Source organism: Sceloporus occidentalis, unplaced genomic scaffold (assembly GCF_023333645.1).
Source record: "Sceloporus occidentalis isolate IW3139 unplaced genomic scaffold, rSceOcc1.0.p SCAF_300, whole genome shotgun sequence".
Taxonomy (NCBI): domain Eukaryota; kingdom Metazoa; phylum Chordata; class Lepidosauria; order Squamata; family Phrynosomatidae; genus Sceloporus; species Sceloporus occidentalis.
In genome coordinates this window covers 68,303-81,899 of record NW_028317280.1, presented here as the reverse complement: position 1 = coordinate 81,899, position 13,597 = coordinate 68,303, and positions in this window count along the sequence as shown.

Here is a 13,597-nt window from a genome sequence, read left to right as displayed (position 1 = left end):
GTAACATAACAAATTGACTTACAGAGAAAACAGGTAAGGAGGGTCCTGCTCAAACGAGTTTACAATCTAGAGGGATTTAGGGTGTATCACACAATAGGTAAAAGGTAAAAGTGCCATTGTAAGGGATGGACCAGCCACACTAGTCTAGGTATTGCATTAGATGGACTAGGGGAGGTGAGCTAAGGGAATATGGGGGATGTTAATGTGCAATATTATAAGCGTCCTTAAAGAAAGACCGAAGGCAGGGGAAAAGACCAGGGGAGGGCATTCCAGAGGATAGGGGCAGCCCTGGAGAAATCTTGTAAGCATGCATGAGAGCTAGAAATCATTGGAGAGGATAGAAGGTGATCATTAGACGAGAAGAGAAACTGGTTAGGAGTGTATTTAGCGATGAGTGAGGAGATGTAGGGAGGGGAACCGCTGTGAAGGGCTTTAAAAGTAAGTCAGGATTTTGAAATTAATCCTGAAGCGCACAGGCAGCCAATGAAGAGCCTGACAGAGGGGAGAGACATTAGTAAAGCGATGGGAGAGGAAGATGAGTCTGGCCGCAGCATTGATGGTGGAATGTAGAGAGGTGAGATGGTTAAGAGGGAGACGCTGAAGGTACGATCAGAGAGGTAGGAAGTGAACCAGGAGAGAGCAGTGTCATGGAGGCCGAGAGCATTTGAAGGAGAAGAGGGTGGTCCACAGTGTCAAAAGCAGCAGAAAGGTCCAGTAGTATTAGCATGGAGTAGTGGCCCTTGGACTTAGCAGTATGTGAGTCATTAGTAACTTTAGTAAGCAGGGAGTTGGAATCCAGAAACTTAGTTAATTGGGTATAAACAATTCTTTCAAGAAGCTTGGAGGTGAAAGGAAGTAGAGACAGTAATTGAAGAGGTCAGCCGGGTCAAGGGAGGACTTTTTCAAGATAAGAGTAATGGTTGCATGCTTAAAGGAGGCTGAGACGGATCCAGTAGCGAAGGAGAGGTTGAAGATATGAGCTAGAGTAGGGACAAGGGTAGATGAAAGAGACTGGATGAGATGGGAAGGGATTGGGTCAAGGGGGCTTGTGGTTGGAAAGAGGAAAGAAGAGCATGTACGTCATCTTCAGTGACAGCAGAAAAATGAGTTAATGTAGTGGAGAAAAAATAAGGTCCAGGGTGTGACCATCATCATGCGTAGGGGAGTTAATATGTTGTTGGAGATCAAAAGAGGAGGTAATAGAAATAAATTTTGAAGCCATGGGACTCAATGGGGTGTCAACTAAGATGTTGAAATCCCCAAGGACAACAGAAGGAATATCAGAGGAGAGGAAGAGAGGAAGCCATGAGGAGAAGTGATCAAGAAAGATGTTAGCTGGGCCAGGGGGGTGATATATAACAGCAACGTGGTATGACTATTTTCAGGACGGCATACAATTTCCTTTGTCATGAACTTGTTAATATTTTTGTATGTGCATAGTAAAAAAAATGATACCCAAGATATAGAGGAGACCCCATGTGCATAGTACAAAAACACTATGGATCATTAGCACTCGTAGCTACTATTAACTACAAGGAGGGATAATTAATGGTGGTTGCAATTACTTATTTGAAGTAGAATAATGGGGTGGAATCCACAGAGTATGACTAAAGTGTGTGAGTATGGGTAGTCAATGTCAAGAAACCCCTAGTGTATGAACAACATGGACAAGGAACAACATAGAGTCAGGCTAGCTGGGGTCAATATGGCAGCAACCACAAACAATGCAGGTAGGACATAAAATGGAATCAGGCAGGGACTGGCTAAGAAATTGCTTCTGGTAAGGGTGCTAGATCTGGGGTTAGTTGAAAAGCCATTTCCGGGAATAACAGGTTAGTTCTGGAACAAATGTATTCTCAAGGACAGACAGAGGTCAGTGACTGATGCCAAGGGACTGTGGCAAAAGACAGGCTTATAAAAGAAGCAATGAACTGGTTGATGCTGGTTGCATGAGACCTAATATTCCTGGGTTACACAAAGTCTCAGCTAGGTGAAAGGTTTGCAGAGATATCAACAGGGATGCAGCCTGCATGTGGAAGGGAGGGAGTAGAGTAGGTCTGGGTGATGCAGTGAAGTGGTCTGTTTGTATTCTTTTTGCTTTAATTGTTACTAAAACATTTACAACTTAAAGGTAACTACAGCAACTTCTAATAATCCAATTAGGTAGATGAATGTGTCTTGAAATATTAACCTATGGCCATGATATGCATTATGTTAGTGAGGAAGCTCATGGATTTTTTTTTTATTATATATGGGGTGGAAACCATCTATGTTCCATTTGCAAAATATTTTAGAGTTAGCAAAGTTGCTATTTGAATTATATATATATATATATATATACCGTATTGGCTCGGATATAGGCCGCCCCCGTATATAGGCCGCACCCTAAAAGTTTGGTGCTTTTTTAAAGAAAACGTTTTTTTCTTTAAAAAAGCACCAAAAAAACATGCTGCCACTCTGTCTCCCCCCCCGAGATGGGGCAGGCAGGGGAGGCTGTCTGAGTGTATCGGGGAGTAGGATGCAGGTCCCCTGCACCGCTGCGGGGGATCTGTATTCTAACCCTGCCCGGCACCCGGGACTGCATGTCCTGGGCGTCGGGCGCTAGACCCCGAATATAGGCCGCACCCCCACTTTAAAGACTTAAAGTGGGGGGAAAAAGTGCGGCCTATATTCGAGCAAATACGGTATATATAGTTCATAATTAAAACATATTACACGGTAAGATTTACATTTTTCTGTACCTTGCCCCTGTACAAAGAGTGTTGGTGTACTCATTGTGACTACTTAAAAGAATAAAAGTACTAATCCTAATAAATATGACATTTTCAACTTTGAAAATGAAAATGAAAATCCCAACAAGTAAAAGCATCAACCATCAACTTCAGGTTAGTACAGTGTGGTGAGCTAAAGGATTAATTAAGCCCAGCAGGAAGTAGATGGTTTTCATAAACATTTTCCATGACAAATTTGCTAGCAAAATTTTTAAGGGTATGCATATTACTAAGTCATATAAATCAGTAAAATTGTATAATCAATGAGCTTGTCCATATACATGATATTTCTGAGAATTACAGCTGCAGACAATTAACCTGTTAAAAATGTTTTTAGAAAAAAAAAATAACATACATTTTGAGCACATTACGGAATATATTTATCTTGTCCTAAACATATATTTCAATTTCAGGTTGCTACCTTTGTAATTTAACTCGTAATAACATTTTTTAAGATATTATAATTAATCTCATAATCACATTTTCTATAAAAAAAAAGAATACTGTCAAACTGAAATCTAGTTGAACATACACAGTACTTACTTTTTAAAATGCATCATGTGTGCGATGCCTGCACTATAAGAGTTATACCATAAAGGGCATAAACCTAAATATGAGTAAAGATTGATGCCCATGCGTTATCCATATGCCCACATAAAAATGATATAATGAATGCAATAAATCCAATTTTTTTTTTATCAGTGTGTCAAAGAAGAGATGATTCCATGTCCTACTCTCTCACAGAGATAAGTTTCTGAAATATTAAATACAATATAAAAAATATTAAAAACATGCAAATGTATAAGATGTTAATGTGTATATTTGAGTATTATATTTTTTCTTTTTATGTGCATAATTTTATATTGGCCATGACTTTAAAATAAAAGTATATTTCTATAGATTAAACACTAAAATAAATAGGGGAGCAGCCAGGTGAGGGATTTTTCCTGCTATCTAGCTAAAACTAACATCACTATCCAGTAACTGGTTCATTTGTCTAATTCTTTGTAACAAAGCAATTGTTTATGTGACAAAAATCAGAGTAGAGTGGAAATGTAGGGTTTTGACACAAAATATATTACCAAGGCATTCTTACCTGTAGGGCTAGTGGCCTGAGAGCAAATGAATGACTCATGGACATCCTACTCTGAGAACAAAATACTATGACATCATAAAGCAAAAGGTTAGGAAGTGCATGTCACTGTGTATTACTGCTATACAATGACTTTCCATAGACACAAAACACATGAATGGCTTAGCTGCCTCTCAGCATACTTTGCAGCTGTTCATAGGTTAAACTCCTGTTTCCTCATGTTTACTTAAGAAAAGCCATTTTGTCTGAACCTGGAAGGTGTTCATACTGGTTTGCAATGTGTGCATTTTTTATTTTTTTTGAGGAATATGAAGTTTGACATTTTCCCTCAAACTCTTACTGGGTGGTGCACTTTATAGCATACATTTTTAGATTTTATTTTATAGATACCTGTATCAGATGAAACAAATTCATATCTTGAATAATATTTTTCAACATCTGTTGCAATTGATTTAAAATTCACTTATTAAAGTCAAGCTATGCTTTCTTGGAGGAGTGTTCAAAAGGTTTAAATTATTCCAGTCTTGGTGCCATGTGCATTTAGCCATCTTTTACATTTAATTGGTTAATATAATTTAAAATAGACCGTGAATATAAAATAAACTGCATATTTAAAAATAGCATTGAACGAATGAGCATAACACAAGTTCTGCAAACTCCTCATAACTGCAAACTAAAGTTCCACTTTAGTATCTGTTTCTTTAACCTGGAACACACTACTCATACTATAAAGGAATTCTGAGAAAGCAACACAAATAACTTCCTTCACGTTAGTGTGTATTCATTTACAATTATCAGGGGAATCTTTTATTACACTGATATTTTTATATACTCCAGCAAGCCATATGTAACATTTTCAAAAATATTTTTAGAAGAGCAGTTTTTGGTTTTTTTTTGAAAAGGGGCAGCCCCATTTTCAATGAGAAAAAATGAAAATGATTGAAGTCAAAATTATTATAACTATATTCTTCTTCTGCCTCACTGTGGGTAATCATATTATCATAAGTAGGGAACTGGAGCAATCTAGGTAATCATTATAAAGTGTTTTGGATAAATTCACCATATTGTGACATAAGTGATATAACATTTTGATAGTACATGTAAATGCACTTGCTGTGCATGAGACATGGGTAATAGAGCAAATACACAAAACTGGTAGCATAGTTATACAGAAATTGCAACCATCCAAATATTATGTAATTATGGTCATATACAGTATACCCACACCAGCAGATAGCCTTAAGTGCATTGATATCTCATCTGCTGCCACTTGCCCCATCAAAAAAAAACTGGATGTCTTCATATCTGCAAACGTGAAGGCTTCCAAGTGTCATACAGTATATAATGCAACCAACCGTCAGAAAGCGGTCACACTAAAGAATACATTAAAACATACAATGGGTTAACAAAATACTATAAGCTGTTAATTGTTAATTAATCCTAAATAGCTCTAATTAAAGGGACATTTGAAGACTGATTCACACCATACTGCCTCATATAGTCAGTGGGATACATAACATATACATCGAGCAGTCAATAGCTTGATCTAAAAATGTGTAACTAGTTATGCTCTCTGTTTAAATCACTCTTTCTAACAGTCACTGAATAACTCAGCATCATATTTGCTTTAAAAACTAGATTTATGATGTCCATGCGGAAAAAGGCAAAAACATCTGGGTGTCTGCTGACAAATGCTATTAATAACTGTATACTGAGCTTCCATGTATCTTCTGTATAATATTACCCACAAAATAAGGAATGTACAGAAATTTAAATTTTCATTACTTTTTTTAAATCATGCAGTCTCTTTTACATACATCAAAGTTTTTTTCATGTCATTAGACATGAATTTTAAATACAGTATATAAGAATCCAAAATAGTTACAACTTAAATGCGTTCTATCAGTGTAATATGATACACTACGATGCCAGTGGTGTGCAATTTACAGAGAATGATTGTGTAATAGTTACATATATAAGGAAAGTCAGTAGTGGGGTATGTTTTGGCTAACCCATTGCAGCCTTTATCAAGACAAAAAGCAACATTTGTCACACTTAGCATACACTGACAATGCAGTACAGTGCTTCTCTTGATCCAGTCTGTCTCCTAATATATGGCCATATCCCCTTGTTTAAAAAAAGAATGAGGTAACGTGTATATCCTTTGCAGTCTGGTTTCTGTCCCTCACATTCCACTGAGATGACATTCACACCACTAATCCATAGTGATACTAATGGTCCTTTTCTATTGCGGTTGAAACATTCAACCATGGTAAGGTGCTTGGGACATTGGTCTTTCAAGGTTTGCCTCTTATCATCACACCATGCCCTTAGCACACATTTATACGTATTCCGTTTTATTATTGCTAAGGGCATGGTGTGATGGGTTTCTGCGAAGTACACTTTTGGCTCCATAAGCTTCAAAAGCTCTTAGCAGTCTTTTTGAATTCTGGCTCTCAGATTAAGAAAGAGGCACCATTCAAGCAAAATTTAACTGATATAGTATAGTGGGAGAATATGAATAATTATTTTTATTTAATAGACAGGTCATAGTAGACCTACTAATTCAACAGTTACTAAGTCTCTTAAGCATCTTTATGTTTGCCAGCCCCCCAAAAAAATTTGAATAAATATTAAGTAAAAGAGTTGGGCAATGCAACCTTCTCAAAGAAAGCATAGTTCTGCAAAATGCCTAGCTACACACCTTTCTCAGTTAATAGCAATTAAATACCTCCAAGTTTCAAAATATTATATGGTTTAACCAGGAACTGATTGACCTCAAAGGAAGTGGTACCCTGCCACAAGGACAAACCTTCAAATCCAAATTCTTCAACGACTAACAAATCACAGAATTACACAATGAGTAGATTCACGACTTAGAAAAAACATTAATTTATGTGGTGAAAGAAAACTCTTGGCGTTCCTAAGATTTACATAAACACACTTACATAGTAATGTACCAGAACATTGAATATAAAGTATAAAATTATCATTATATTAGACTGTATACATATGGATTGCTATTGTTACAGATCCACTTGGCCTGAAGTAGTAAAGTAGTGAAGTCTCTGAAGTAGTTCAGGGCACAACACAAACTTTTAATGAATAACGTGGTGGATGCGGAAGTCAAGGACACTGGATACACTCAAAGGAGAAGACTGGGTAGCTGAGGGTACCAGACAAGCTTACAGGTTGAAGAAACGAACTAGGTATCTGAGGGCGCAGGACTCACTTGAAGGCAAGGGAGCAGTCTGGGTAGCTGAGGTCGCAGGACCCACTCACAGGTAAGGGATCAGACTGGGCAACTGACGGTGCAGGTTTAACTCATGGGTGGGAGTAGCAGACTGTGTAGCCGAGGGCTACCAGGAGCAACCAGGAGCAATTAAAAAACTGAAGCAAGGGTCAAAACTGGGAACAAACTATTCAAATAAAAAAAGCTGAGGTCTAAGCCAGAAGGTCAATCTGAGAGCGGACAAGGCAGGCCAGGTCAGGTAGGAAAATAATCAGGAAAACAGAGGGCATGACTGAGGAGAACTAGGCAAGGAACAGGGATAAATAACTACTAGTCACTAACTAGGATATACACCTAAAACAACTGAGCCTTCTAAAAAAAAGAGTGTTCACTTGAAATAACACAGCTAGTAGTACTGCAACAAGACACCTCCCGTGAAAGTAGGTTGTCTTCTTAACAGCTATACCTTCCATAATTGTATTTTATAGAAAGGAGTCTATTAAAAGAAAATATGCCAGTTAAGGGTAAATTCAACAGATATGACACAAATTGTTAATGCTCACATGCTAAAGTTTGGAGTTTTTAGTAACTAGGTCAATGTAAGCAAAAAGAAAAGGTCTTACTCCACAAGCTGAAGGGGAGAACACACTGACAGGCACTGGGAACAGGTCTCCCAACCAACTCAGGTATAAAAATAAATACTCTGTAAATACTTAGTAAAAGCTAAAAAAAAAAGTATGCAGCATCCCGTTCCAAATTTAGGCCTGGGGGTGTCTAGTCCTCAGAACAAAAATGTATGTCCTGTTATGATTTTAACATCACATTCTCCCACCTTTGTAAAAACCTCACTCTTGTTTTGTGTTTTCTTCTCATCCTATGACAATTCGTTTTACAGTCTACAAAGTATTATATAGTGTAAGTCCTATTATTTATATCCAAAATACTATATTGCATTGTAATTATACATGTGGGATGTTGCCCTTTTTTGTTCTGAATGCTGAAAAGATAAAGAGTGGAATCTGGGCAGCCTTGCAGCTTTTTACCTAAAGTACTGCTAGATTAGGTTACCAACAGCCGCTCATATCTCCTGTAGTGAGCAGCTCACTTTTTAGCCTAAACCATTAGAGGTGATTTTAATTAAAACCAAAACAGTTCAGGGACCGTGAGAAAATAATGCTTGTTTAGGGCAATGGCATCATCATCAGATTTCTGTAGTCCATCAGCTGTCAGACTGGCTGTAAGGTGTGATGACATCATCATCTCACAGATGATGTGGTCTATCTGCTGTCAATTGGACAGCTGGAGGAAACAAGTTGTAGCTTTACCTATTTTTTTGAAAATTGAAATGGGGAATAAAAAACTATCTTTAGTTTTATCAGAAAAAAATATTTTTAACCTTTTTTAGATCTTCCAATAGCATTTTAAGAAAATAGCGTTTGGGAACCCAGCTTACAGTCATACAACAGCACTGGGTGATGGGAACTGAAATGCAATGTTACGAACGTTTAGTTACTTGTTTTCAGTAACTTGTTTAGTAACTTGCCTAGTTTAGTCTAATAAATATATTAATAAGACACAGGCTTAGAAATCATACTCTATATATGTTCATTTTACATAAACATATATTTTTTAATATTGTAAAAAAAAATGGTTTCCTTTTTTAAGCATTTGTGGTATTTTGTTGCTATGGTATCTTCCTATCTAGCAACTAGACACATTAAAGAACAAGTAGATTTTGCTTTTTAAACTTAAAGTTGAGGTCATTACATATCTTAAGACTTGAAATAAATGTATTTTTTCTGAAACCAATATAATTTGACTGTAAAGTTGTAGCTTTTCCTCACTTTCATTCTGCTAATTTATAATTGTGTAACATTTTTTAGCATTCAAGTCACTACAAAATAGCCAGGTTTCACATATGCGGATTTAGATGTTCCATTAGATTGACCAGTGAATACATGGAGCAACACTGTGTGTATGTTGATGTGGCCCACCCCAGATCAACACTGTGGATGAGTTGGTGAGGCCCACCCTTTTCTGTGTATACCTTCTTTGCTTTCAAAATAGCCAACCTATTTTTATCTTTATCTATCCACTTATATACATACCTTGGATTTTTCAGGAACTGGCCCCTCTGATCTCTCCCTCTGCTGCTCCTCATGGGAGATGAGAAGGTATGTGACTGAGGTAATGCTTACAATACAGACGTGAAGGTGGTGGAGAGTGACTAAAACTTGGATGTGGATTGGGTGTAGCCAATAAATACTTGTCTGGACTTTTTCACTAAGAGATCCCTGAAGGGTAAAATGTCATAAAAAACAATAGTTGAGAAGCTAAAACAAGAATGGACAGCCGCTCCATAGCCTGTCCTACAGGATGTGCCCACTTTGGAGCATTTCAAGTTTTAGCACTTTTATGCCATTTCAGAGGAAAAATCAACATATCAGTCTGATCCTGCCTCAAGGGTAGTCAAGAACTGAATTGTGAGGCTAATTTCCCCTGCACGAGGGAACACACAACCCTAGATGTATACTTGGGCCTTCATGAACTTTGTCACTATAGTTGTTATATTTTACTCTTGTTAAATCTTGTCCTTCATTGCTGCAAGGTAATCTAAATTAAAAATGATAGTGTAAGATGAGTTTGAATATAGATCAGGACCCAGGCACCTTAGCGTGAAAATGCTAACAGGTTGCTGAAGTTCACCATGAGGTTTCTTGGGCAAAAGGGGGAGCCTCTGGGCACACCCTGTCCCCGTTGCTCCAATCAGGTGGGATTATTTGCTACTAAGCTATTTTATGGATGTTCACTGGAGGTCATGTCCCATTGTCCACGGAGGAGCAGACAGAAGGACAATAATACGCAAGATAAGAAGTTGTGCTCTGCAACACAGAAACAGGGACATTGAAGCAGTCGGTGGAGAAAGTAGGGGAACATTTAGAAAGATCGTGTGAGAGACCGGATGAGAATATGAAAGCTCTTTGCTTCAATTTCAGAGATTCTTATATTTGATGAAAATGCCTTTAAAATTGCAATTCGTAGAAATATGAATGCACAAATATACTAGATATTATTAATTTTTATAGGCTGCATTATGTAGAATGTTCAGCCTGTGGGTGAGTTCATGCAGGTGTAAAACGTAAACGTAAAAAATAGTTGACAAGCAAAATGCTCAGTGTGCACTATCCAGTCTTCTCTAAAACCCATTTAAAGAAAGTGGCTGCATAACCCACAAAATGCACACAGAAAAAATCCAGTTGTTATGTAGGAACTTGTAGCTCTACATTTTTACTGGCACTATACCGCGATCAGCCCTTTAGACTAAAAAAACATCGTTGAAAGTACATACGTTGCATTGTTGCTAATATCATGTAATGATACATAAAATGTGGCCAGCAACAAATGTTGTTTACAGTAGCATGAATACCATGTCAGTTCGGACACTCATATAGTGATTTTCAGTACAAATCTTGTTTATGAAGAGATTTTCGATATGTAAGAATTATCTTCCCATCCACTGTGTCCGCAGTACCGCTGGCTAGTTTTGTATATATATATATATATGATCAAAGCGGGAGTAGATGTAAGGTTTGAAAGTAGACCCCAGGTGCCCCTAGTCACAGAAAAAGAGTTGCTGCATATATATTTATTTTACAAAATGTAATGAGTATAATTTTGTAACGTTTTCTCTGACTTTTTCACTCCTTTGATTAACCTCTACATGACAAAGGTGTATATTATTATGTTGGCAAACATGATTAACACCATTTATTTCTTCAACATAATTTGACAACATTAATAAAATAAGCTACAACTGAGCCCAACCCTAAAAGGTATTGTTATTCCTCTTCTTCAGTCATTGTGAAAAAGTGATTTGTTTAGTTCCCATGCAACAGGTGTATCTATTGAATGGGAAATCTCACAGCTTAGTTTAATTGTTTTGCAACACTAAAGGTGCATAACAATTACTGCTTTTTTTCTGCCTGAGAATCTGAACTTCCTAAACTGTTGACTAATGAAATTTGTGGAAATAAATTTCCCCTTACATGATATGAATCACTGCCAAAGGAGGCCCCCAAAAGAAAAGATAGAGCTGAGATACAGTATGCTGGACATATTAAAGTACATTTTCCAATATGCATAACTGTGATAAAGTGCTTTGGTGCAATTTTAATAACATATTTTAACTTATTTGTCATATAATTAAATTAGGTGGAAAATGATGAGACATTTTTAGGTGCTTAAAAGGGGGCTATGGATACATGACATAAAAAAGGTTTGATATACATGGTGTAATCTGAATGAAATTGCTGGTGGACCGTATTTATTATACGAACACCCCATAACGATGTACGATGTACTTTGATATCTAAAATGTTGCTCCCTCTTTCAAAAAAGAGAATAAAGAGAATAAAATCACTGTCAGTGTTTGGGAAACAGAACCTAAAATGTGTATAGTTCATATTAGCAGAGAAGCATATCATATATGAATGCGACTGTATGCTGGTTAAAATCGTTTGACACTCTTGGATTGTTTTTTCCAGAGATTAATTATTTTTGGCAGCCATGAAAAAGAAATACATGTTAGGTAAATTCAGCAATTCCAGACTAACACTAGCTACAAATAATTGATATACATATATACTCATGTACATCTGCAAACGTGGTATACATGATACAATGTTCTGCATTGGGGAAACGGGGCATAAGTTGCACCTTAAAATGAACCTGCAGTGAAGCTCCATCAAAAACCATGAGGAAGAAAAATATTGCACCCTGGTAGGACATCATTTCTCACAGAATAATCACTCCATCCAAAACCTAAAAAGTACTCAAAAGAAATTTCAGAGACTCTCAGGAAAGAAAAACATTTGAGATGAAAATGATAACACATTTTAACACCATAAAAGAGGGACTTAATGTGGATTCTGGTTTCCTTACACACTACCAGAACTTCATATGAACTTCATCTAAACGTCCAATGTCTAATTGCTGGTATTATCTTTGATGTTTTACTGTGGTTATTGGTTTCCTAAGTTTATTTGTTCTGTTCCTGGGTTATCTCTCTACCTATCTGCATTTCTCACCTCCAGACCTATTATTTACGACACCCCACTCAACCCCCCCACCCTTCTCTAATACCATCACTTGTTTTAAGTTCTAACCTCTATCATGTTGATCAGTATTGCTTCGGACCTGATGAAGGGAGGATAACTCTCAAAAGCTTGTCTTTTAAATATTATGTTAGTCCAATAAAAAAGGTATCACCGCATAATCTGCAATACTGTTTTTTGACATCGTGTCTACTGGACTAATACGGCTTCACCCATTTACATTATTTATATATATATATGAAAGTAAAAACACCGGAAAACAATTATATATATATATTTTATATATATATTGTGGTAAAGTGTATGGGAGAGTGGTTGATGGGATATATATCTCACCTGGTTTCCTCAGCCAGGCATGGTAGCAAACCCAGGAGCCCTCAGGTGAGGCTTCCTAAACTCATTACTGGGGAGGAAGCCTTAAAAGGAGAAACTGAGTGAAGGAGCAGCTACAGCCAGCGCTGCAGCCCACCAGGTATGAAGCTTTACCTATGGAAAACCTGTTACTTTGCTTTGTGCCAGACCTTAGGCTTGTAGAGAGGTATCCGGATGTTTAGTTAGAGCCGGACAGGCTTAGAGCTTGTTTTGTTTACAAGGTGCTCTGTGCCTACAGCATCCAAATAAACACACTTTATGTTTGAAACCTGTGTGAATACTGTCATTGCCGCCCCATGCGTGAGCTGTTCCCTACAATATATATATATATATATATATATATATATATATAATTGTTTTCCGGTGTTTTTACTTTCATAGATTCAGAATTCTAAAATCTGTTCTATCTTTTCATTTTATTTAATGGTGGACCCAGTCATTAACTAGCCTTCATATGCAAATTAATTGTTCACAGAAGCCATTTATGCGGACATGTATGTTTTAAAGCAGATCTGTCATTTGCTAATGGTAGATTTTTTGACTGGATTTAATTATGCTAAAAGCTGCTAAAGTGACACAGCAGCTGTCGGTTGGAAAGTTCACCTTTTTTCAATCTGATCATCTGCTAATAACTATTCTACCACAACATATACATATTTGGTACCATGTACACTTGTCACAAACGCTGTTCTGATGATGGGGTCCTTTTTAATAAGCAGTTCTTAATAAATCTGATATCTTGATTAGGCTAGGGATTTTTAAAACTGCATGACTTCATCATGAAAATATTGTATATCCAGTTGGGAATAATTTTAAAGCAGATGTGTGCAGTCCAACTGCAATGTTTTGATATAGTCAGATTAAATTTAAACACCGACTGTACTTTGTATAAACAACCAGAAAGTATACAGATAAATTTATCATCTTCTGCCGTTGTGTTAAGGTTCAGCTTCAATGTTCTTTCTGCTGTTTACCAAAATAAACAGGAAAATGTTTATGTAGATGTATTTTTTTT